General features: G+C 38.8%; 1 protein-coding gene across 1 annotated transcript in view; it reads right to left on the bottom strand.

Moving 5' to 3' along the window:
• LOC120306620 (heparan sulfate glucosamine 3-O-sulfotransferase 3A1-like) overlaps window positions 1-9,780 on the bottom strand; it is an 89,070-nt gene that overhangs the window by 38,243 nt on the left and 41,047 nt on the right. The window lies entirely within an intron of this gene.

Below are 9,780 nucleotides of genomic sequence, written 5' to 3'. Positions count from 1 at the left end.
GCAAATTTTAGCTTCTGAAAACCCATGAATCTGTGAAAAAAATCTCCTTAGGTTTTAATTATGTCCATTCAGGAAGTTGGTCTGTTCAATCAGACAGTTTCTTATTCAACAAGCTTTATGAATCAGCACTTAAGTAACTGTTTCTGTGATCAGATGTGTCAGTAGCATTCGCATTACAAAGTTGGGGCTGCAAAGAAGAGGTCAGATGGGCATCTATGGAGGAGAAATGGAGACAAATGATGAAAAAGGCATTGTGGCTTGATTACCCAAATGCCACAACTTATATTTTTAGGTAAGACTTCCAGACAAAAAGACACAATGCTGGATTTATAGCATGTCACCAAATATGTAGTTTTTCCTGTAAATGCTGTTTACAGGGGAGGGGAAGGGAGGGGAAGGGAAGGGAGGGGGAAAGAGGAGAGGAGAAGAGGAGTAAATAAAAAAATAAAAGTCATATACAGATGTCCTCAATTTATGACCACAATTGAGCCCCAAATTTCTGTTGCTAAGTGAGACAGCTGTTAAGTGAGTTTTGCCCCATTTTATGACTTTTCTTACCACCGTTGTTAAATGAATGGTGTGGCTGTTAAGTTAGTAACATGGTGGTTAAGTGAATCTGGCTTTGCTTGTCAGAAGGTTGCAAAAGGGGATCACATGACTGCAGGATAACGCAACCAACAAAAATATGAGTCAGCTATCAAGCATTTGAATTTTGATTGCGTGACTGTGGGGATGCTGCAACTGTCATAAGTGTGAAAAACCGGTCATAACTCACTTTTTTCAGAGCCATTGTAGCTTTGAATGGTCACTAAACAAACTAATTATAAGTCGAGGATTACCTTGCTACAGAAACCGACCAAGATGACAGAGGAGGGGACAGGAGAGGAGGATCAAATAAAAAATGACTTGGAATAGAAGTCATATAAAGCCTTGCTACCTCTATTGGTTTAGGAAACACATTAGTGGCATTCAGCCATATTTATTTTCTTTTAGTTAAAACAAAACTAGTTTGGTACTCTCTCTCCCTCCCTCTCTCCCCCCCCCCTCTCTCTTTTCTTTTCTTTTCTTTTATTATTTTTTCTTTTCTTTTATTATTTTTTCTTTTCTTTTATTATTTTTTCTTTTCTTTTATTATTTTTTATTTTCTTTTATTATTTTTTATTTTATTTTATTATTTTATTTAGTTTATATTTTTGGTTCCTTTCAGTTAATGTTGATTTCTGGCGATTGCCTGGATAAATATCTGCAGTTTTCTTGATAAGATTTTCTAAAATGGTATCTTTAACCGCTACATGAAACTAGTTCTCTAATGATGAATTGTAGTCCAGTAGCTCTACTCTATATGCTCATATTCTCTTGAAACCATGGAACCATCTCTGTTCTATTAGATCATTTTCTTCCTTGTCACTTAAATTGGTCCACAGCAAAACTAAAAGTCCTACATTTGTGGAATGTAAATGTGATGTCTCATCAATAGTCTTTCCTTCATAGCAGCATGGGAAAAGCTAAACATCTTTGGTTAATAATGCCTTTAGTTAGTGAGACCTGTGAGAAAAATGTGTGGGATGATGTCTACTCTGGATGTCTGTCTTCATGGGATTTGTTTCTATATAAGATTGTGTGCATCTACTATTTTTCAGAATAAAGCTTCACTAAACAAAAGGGAATTTACTTTTGAGTGAGACCCACTCCTTTGCTTGCTGAATTCTCAGTGTGCTCAGTGGAATGGTCTTCTTATGTACAGGTAGTCCATGACTTACAACCATTTGTTTAGTGACCATTCAAAGTTACAACATCAATGAAAAAAAGCAACTTATGACTGTTTTTCATACTTTACAACCATTGCATGTGGTCACATGAGCAAAACCAGCTTGGCAACTGGTTCATATTTATGACATCAACTGGGAGACAGACTCTGCACCAAGTGGAAGATCAAACAGATTCCTGGCAAACCTAGCAGACAACTTTGTCTCCCAAAAAGTAGAGAAGGGAACTAGGGGATTAGCCATTTTGGATCTAATTCTCACTAACAGAGATAAAATGATAGAAGGTGTTGAAGCCATAGGAACCTTGGGAGGAAGTGATCATGCAATATTGGAATTCAACATTATGGAAGCACAAGCAATAGAACACAGTCAAACTAGAGTCTTGGACTTCAAGAGAGCTAATTTCAATAAACTTAGAGAGGCTTTGGGAAGGATTCCATGGATGAGAATCCTCCAGGGGAAAACAACTCAAGAAGCTTGGGAAATTTTGAAAAGTGAGATAATAAAAGCCCAGTCTAGCACAATACCAACAAATAGGAAAAATAACAGTTCTCAAAAGAAACCAGCATGGCTTCATAAAGAACTCTCTGATAAATTGAAAGACAAAAAGGACAAGTATAGAAAGTGGAAAGAGGGACACACAACTAAGTCAGAATATCAGCAAATAGCCCGAGCCTGCAAAGATGAAGTGAGGAAAGCTAAGGCTCAAAATGAAGTAAGGCTTGCGACCAAAGTCAAAAATAACAAAAAAAGCTTCTTTCAACATGTAAGAAACAAGAAAAAAGTGAAGGAAACAATTGGTCTATTAGTGGGGGAAAGTGGCAATAAGGTGACAAGCAACAGGGAGCAAGCAGGACTATTTAACTCGTTTTTCGCATCTGTCTTTACACAAAGGGAAAAAACAGACCAACCTATCAAAAACAGTAACATAAAAAACAGAATAGAAATACAAGCTAAGATAGGCAAGAAAATGGTAAGTGAGCACCTCTCCAGCCTAGACGGTTCAAATCACCAGGACCAGATGGATTATACCCCAAAGTTCTCAAGGAACTGGCAGATGTGATCTCAGAACCATTGAACTATATTTTTCAAAGATCCTGGAGCACTGGGAACTACCAAAGGACTGGAAAAGAGCTGATGTAGTTCCCATCTTCAAAAAAGGAAAAAAAATGGACCGAGGAAATTACAGACCTATCAGCCTGACCTCAATACCTAGGAAGATTCTGGAAAAGATAATCAAACAACGAATCAGCGAACACCTAGAGGCAAACAAAGTCATTACTAAAAGCCAACATGGGTTTGTCAAAAACAGATCATGCCAGACAAATCTTATTGCATTCTTTGACCAAGTGACAAAATTAGTGGGCCAGAGGAATGCTGTGGATATAATTTACTTGGACTTCAGTAAGGCATTTGACAAAGTAGATCACAACCTACTACTTGATAAGATAGAAAAATGCGGGTTAGACAGCATCACCACCAGATGGATCCGTAGCTGGCTGACCGGCCGTACTCAGCGTGTGGTCCTCAACGGAACCACATCTACATGGAGGGAAGTGTGTAGTGGGGTGCCCCAAGGCTCTGTTCTGTGCCCAGTGCTCTTCAACATCTTCATCAATGATGTGGATGAGGGGATAGATGGGGAACTCATCAAATTTGCAGACCACACCAAGCTGGAAGGAATAGCCAACACTCCAGAAGACAGCCTTAGGATACAGAAAGATATGGACAGACTTGAACACTGGGCACTTTCTAACAAAATGAAATTCAATGGTGAAAAAAGTAAGGTTCTACATTTAGGCAAGAAAAACCAAATGTACAGGTATAGTATAGGGGGTACCTTGCTCAATAGTAGTAACTGTGAGAAGGATCTTGGAGTCCTATGGGACAGTCATTTAAATATGAGCCAGCAGTGTGCTGCAGCTGCCAAAAAAGCCAACACAGTGCTAGGCTGCATTAACAGAGGGATAGAATCAAGATCATTTTCCAAAGCGCCTGAAGGCAGGGCAAGAAGCAATGGATGAAAACTAACCAAAGAGAGAAGCAACCTAGAACTAAGGAGAAACTTCCTGACAGAACAATTAACCAGTTGAACAACCTGCCTCCAGAAGAGGTGAATGCTCCAACACTGGAAGTTTTTAAGAAAAAAACTGGACAGCCATTTGTCCGAAATGGGGTAAGGTTACCTTCCTGAGCAGGGGGTTGGACTTGATGACTTCCAAGGTCCCTTCCAACTTTATTATTACTATTACTATTATTATTATTATTATTATTATTATTATTATTATTATTATTATTATTACTATTATCATTATTATTACAGTTGCAATGCCCCAGGGTCATGTCATCACCTTTTATCAAGTTTGACAAGCAAAGTTCAATGGAGAAGTCAGATTCACTTTACAACTGTATTATTAACTTAACACCTGAGTGATTCACTTAACAGCTGTGGCAAGACAGGTCATAAAATGGAGCAAAACTCAATTAACAACTCTCTCACTTAACAGAAATTTTGGGGTCAACTGTGATCAAAAGTCGAGGAACACCTGTATAGGACAAGCCGTGGTTTGTGCAAAGAAAAACCCGTAAGTTCATTCCTATGACATGAGGGTCATCTTAACCACAGTCCAGAATGTCCATGATTCCTCCCCTCCGCTAATTTGAATATCTCCATATCATCTCTCTGTATTTTCTTTTCTAGAGGCTGTACCATGTCAAGCCCAGAGCATTAATGGTACTTTTAATTGAATTAAATCAGTGATAAACTCATAATTCATTGTAAATTCAACCCAGGAGAGCTTTGGTTTATTTCCTAAACTCAAGAGTCATTTTTGTTCTCTATATAGTAGCATCAGGGGGAAAAAATAAATGAAGCTCTTTATTTTATATTCTAATCAGTATATTTCTGCATCATCAAAACTCAGCATTTCCAAATATATAACTATTTTTTTTTCCTTGCCAATTACATCTTAAAACTTCAAATTCCAGCTCATCCATTCACGGCTGTACAAACTTCTCAGTCCCTGGAAATGTGCTCATAATTTGAGATTTATTTAGTTTAATTTCAGATATACCCACTGGGCCCAAACTCTTGCCTTCTGTTACTGTGAATAAAAGAAGTTTAGGGTCAAGTGTGTTTTTTGTGCTGAGGGGGGTAACCAGAAATGGGAGCAGGAAGTGCAATACTGCAGCCAATGGCACATAAAGAATGTGTATATTTGTAAACATACTAGTTCTTTCCTCCAGTGTATAAATCCAAAGTCCTACACATTCAATCTCCATTTGGTTGATCTCAGCCTCTTCCCATCACACTAATTTGTGTGTCAAATTCTCAAGGAAAGATTTTTTTTAATTCCCATTTGCAATAACTCAAAACCCCCTTTTATTTACTCATTAAAATAATGTGATTATTTAAGCATAGCTATTTAAAAACATTTATTACTCAAACTAATTAGCAATTGTCACATTGAATGTGCTACATTAATTTTTCAATAATAAAAATTAAATGAATAGGAAAAAATTAAACTCAACAAGTTTTAATTTGGGGGAGGGGTATTGTTATGATTTTAAGTAATCTGTGCAGGTGCTACATCTGTAAATTGAAGTAGCTCTCTCACAAAGCCCCCCCCCCCACTTCTTCAAAAGAAAAACAAAACAAAAATTATACAGGTGGAAGTAGTGAAAAAAGGGAGGTATAAAAGGCTCCCACAATGAAGCACAGCTGGAAAGGATAGTGTGAGTGTCAGGTTAGGTTGGATACACTGCAGCCTATAGAGTTAATAGAGCAAAGAAACTTACCAAGATGCCAGAGAAGAGAGGAGAGGAGAGGAGAGGAGAGGAGAGGAGAGGAGAGGAGAGGAGAGGAGAGCTGGAGGCAAATAAATTATAGCTCTCATTGAGACAGTGGCTGATAGAGGAAGGGAAACACAAGAGATCATTAGAGAAGGGGACAAGCAGCTTGTTGCAGATTCCTTTTTCTAACCCAATAGTTCCCACCAATGGACTCAGTAGATTATTGGGTGCCTATCAGGCAGGTTGTGCTGGTAAATTCCAGGTCCAAGGACCACATCCATCCAGTTTTGGATGAACGTGCAGTCCTGTATTATTGAAATCTAGTTTGGCAAAGGTAGGGAAGTTATCCCAGATTTTTTCCATGTCAAAAATGGAGAGGAGGTATTGTTGTGCTCATTTCTGAGACTTTGAAAGTGACTAGTACCATTGCACTATAGATGACTGTCTGTACCATGTACCAATGTCTGTACCATTGCACTATTGCAACTGTCTGTATGTGCAACTGGGCTATTGGAAAAATAACCATTGCAAAGCTGCTATTGGAATTTCCCATTCTTTTGGTACTGAGGAATGTCTTAAGTGTTTGTGTGAATTTATTTATTTATTTATTTATTTAATTTTATTTATATGCCGCCCAATCCCAAAGGACTCAGGGCGGCGTACAAAATTAAAACAATCATCTAACAATAAAACAATGAAATAATACAATCATACAGCATGTCCGATCATATCCCGCCCCCCCCCCAAATTACCAGTCACCATGATGTATCTTAGGTAATATCAGTTCCAACCTACAGTAAATATGCAGTCATCTAGCTGCTCTGGTCTTTAGTTTACAGGATATTAAATTTGAAAATGATGATGATGATGATGATGATGATGATGATGATGATGGAACGGATCTTGGAGGTCATCTAGTCCAACCCTCTGCTCAAGCAGGAAACCCTATACCATTTCAGACAAATGGCTATCCAGTCTCTTCTTAAAAACTTCCAGTGTTGGAGCATTCACAGCTTCTGGAGGCAGGTTGTTCCACTGATTAATTGTTCTAACTGTCAGGAAGTTTCTCCTTAGTTCTAGGTTGCTTCTCTCTTTGGTTAATTTCCATCCATTGCTTCTTGTCCTGCCTTCAGGTGCTTTGGAGAATAGCTTGACTCCCTCTTCTTTGTGGCAGCCCCTGAGACATTGGAACACTGCTATCATGTCCCCCCTTGTCCTTCTCTTCATTAAACTAGACATACCCAATTCCAGCACTGTTCTTTATATGTTTTAGCCTCCAGACCCCTAATCATCTTTGTTGCTCTTCTCTGTACTCTTTCTAGAGTCTCAACATCTTTTTTACATCGTGGTGACCAAAACTGGATGCAGTATTCCAAGTGTGGCCTTACCAAGGCATTGTAAAGTGGTATTAACACTTCACGTGATCTTCATTCTATCCCTCTGTTAATGCAGCCTAGAACTATATTGGCTTTTTTGGCAGCTGCAGCACACTGCTGGCTCATATTTAAATGAAAGAGAATGACCACAGTTCTTTCCTATTGTCAGTTCACATTTCTGGTCAGGTTGTAGATTTATTTATTTTATTTATTAATCAAATTTATATAGCTGCCCATCTCTCTCCAAAGGAAATTCTGCAGATTGTAGGCCTCAGGAACATCTGCAAGGATGAACTTGTTAAGATGGTTTGTTCTCATCTTAAGGCTGCAGAGTATTGTTGATGATTTGATAGACAGGTTGCCATTCACCTGGGCATAGTAAATTTCTGATATAAAGATAGAACTAAAAGGTTAGAAAAAAGAACTCCTTTGAAGCTTCTTCATTAGTGGATACTGGATGGCTCCCAAGTATTCAATGAAGAGTAAAGCAAGTAAAATTATATCAAGAGGAATGGTGGTCAAAACCTTATAGTAAATGTGATGGCACCCAAGTCCACAGATGTGCCCAGGTCCACAGATTTCCCAGTGGTTTTGTTCATGGTCACCTTTGGGAGAAGAACCAGAGTAATGAAATGCCTGCAGGCTGATGTGATCCATACTCAATCTGGCTTTTTCAGGTGACTAGAATCAAGGAGTGGGCATGTAGGTAGATTACAAAGGTAATCAATCTCTCTTGAAGGTGGAGTTTCAAAGAACAGTAGTGTACCTCTCTTGGAGAAGCTGGGATTTATAGGCACCATTTTATGGTGACTCTACTCTTCTCTGAGCAGGGTTGGGGTAAGAGTTAGGGTTGAGGGTTAGTGCTACATAATAGATTCTCTCTTTTGTATGGGAAGGAAAATCCCAATCTGTGCTTTGTTCTGAAACAGTCTAATTTGCTATCAGTTTGTTTTTCATTACCTGTGAAGAGAACTCACTCTCACAGCTACACCGGTTGCTAGTACAGTTCCAAGTACTGCTTATTATTTATAAAGTTCTACATGGTGCAGCACAGATTAGATTAGGGACTGCCTTACTTGAAATGTTTCTGCACCCCATAAGTGCAAAAAGAGAGAGCTTGTTTAAGTTTCCTTGCAATACCTAAATGGGACATGAGTTTTTTAAAAAAAAACAGCCGTTGTCTGCTGTTGCCCTGCCATTATCCAGAATCCCCAGAAATCAGGGCTGCTGGTTTCCTCTCCTTTTTCAGTGGGTGTTTGATCTGAGCTGATGGGAAGCCATTTCTAACTATGTTATGTGGCCTGAAGGTGCCCTGTTCTCCTATGGATTGCTATTTTATCCTTTTATTATTAACCACCCTTTGGGTCAAAGGGATCTTATCACATAATAAACATGCAGTGATTGTTTCACTGTCTTCTTCTACCTTCTGTTTAATGTGTTGAGCTGTTCCTTGCTCATCCAGAAATTATCTCCAAACTCTGGATACCATTAGTATGAAACAGTAAATGGCTGCAAAGCAAAGGATGCTAATTGATGAAAACATACACAGGTCTATTGAATGCCTGCAATTAGTGTACTTGCCCAAAGAGTACAGGGGAAGGAGAAGTACATTACAAAGATAACCTATGTGCAGAACAACAATGTTATTTAGGCAGCTGGAGGTTTGCCATGCTTCCCTTTCTTCACCCCTCCATGGCCCCCCCAAAAGGTACTAAAACGTTAGCCGTTCTAGTCTGCATTATTTTTCACCAAGGCATATAAATCACTTCAGAAACTCTTATTATCTTATTTTCCCTCTGTTTTCTTCTTGTCTATTTTGAGAAAAATTAATGCATTTGTCTCTACAAAGGAACGAGGCGGGGTAGGGTGGAGGCTGAGGAGACAGAATTGCCTCTATAATTCAGTTTTAAAAACAAGCCCTGCTGGCTGGTGGAGAGGCCTCCTCTTAGGCAACTCATTTTTCATGCAAGTAATTGAAGCTTTTCCTTCGATTTTTTCCTCCGGGTGCTAAAGACAACCGGGGCCTTCCTGGAACTTGGAGATATCTTCCACAGAGGAAAAGGTAACACTGATCTCAAGCACCAAATGGCTCACAAAGAATTCTTCAATATGTCCTGAAAGGATCCTAATGATGATTTCTAACCAGGCTTTGGGGAAATTTAAATAAGATTCTTCAAAGAATGCAGTATTGTAGAGGAAAGATGCCAGCACTCAATATAATCATCATCATCATCATCATCATCTGCAAAAAATATCATTTGCCTTCAAGTAAGAACTGGTGGGACCATAAAATAGAGAAAATGAAAATGAAAAAGTTAAATTGCTCTGGGACTTTAGAATTCAAACAGACAAGCACCTGCAACATAACACCCCGGACTTAACAACTGCTGATAAGAAAGACAAAAAAGTCTGGATAGTGGCCATGGCAGTGCCTGGAGACAACAGAATAGACAAGAAAGAACTGGAGAAGATAACAAAATACAAAGACCTACAAATAGAAATAGAAAGATTGTGGCAAGGCAAGCAAGGGTAGTACCAATAGTAATAGGCACCTTGGGTGCAATCCTAAAACAACTGGAGCATCACTTGAATACCATTGGCATTGTCAAATTTGCCAGCAGTCAATTGCAAAAGGCAACTTTACTTGGAACAGCTTCCATCCTGCGGACAATATCTGTAACACCATTAAACATCCAGATCTGCCTATCTCAAGTCCTTGGTAAATACTCAATAGGTAGACAAAAATGCCAAACCCAGTCTGAATATCTGGCTGACTGTGTAACAATAATAATAACAACAAGAACAACAAGAGTCGAGGTGGTGCAGCAGTTAGAGTGCAGTACTGC

This window comes from Crotalus tigris, unplaced genomic scaffold, assembly GCF_016545835.1.
Source record: "Crotalus tigris isolate CLP2741 ecotype Arizona unplaced genomic scaffold, ASM1654583v1 scf7180000017742.2353718, whole genome shotgun sequence".
Lineage (NCBI taxonomy): Eukaryota > Metazoa > Chordata > Lepidosauria > Squamata > Viperidae > Crotalus > Crotalus tigris.
Note: the sequence above shows the minus strand (reverse complement) of the source record. Positions and strands in the feature narration are given on the sequence as shown.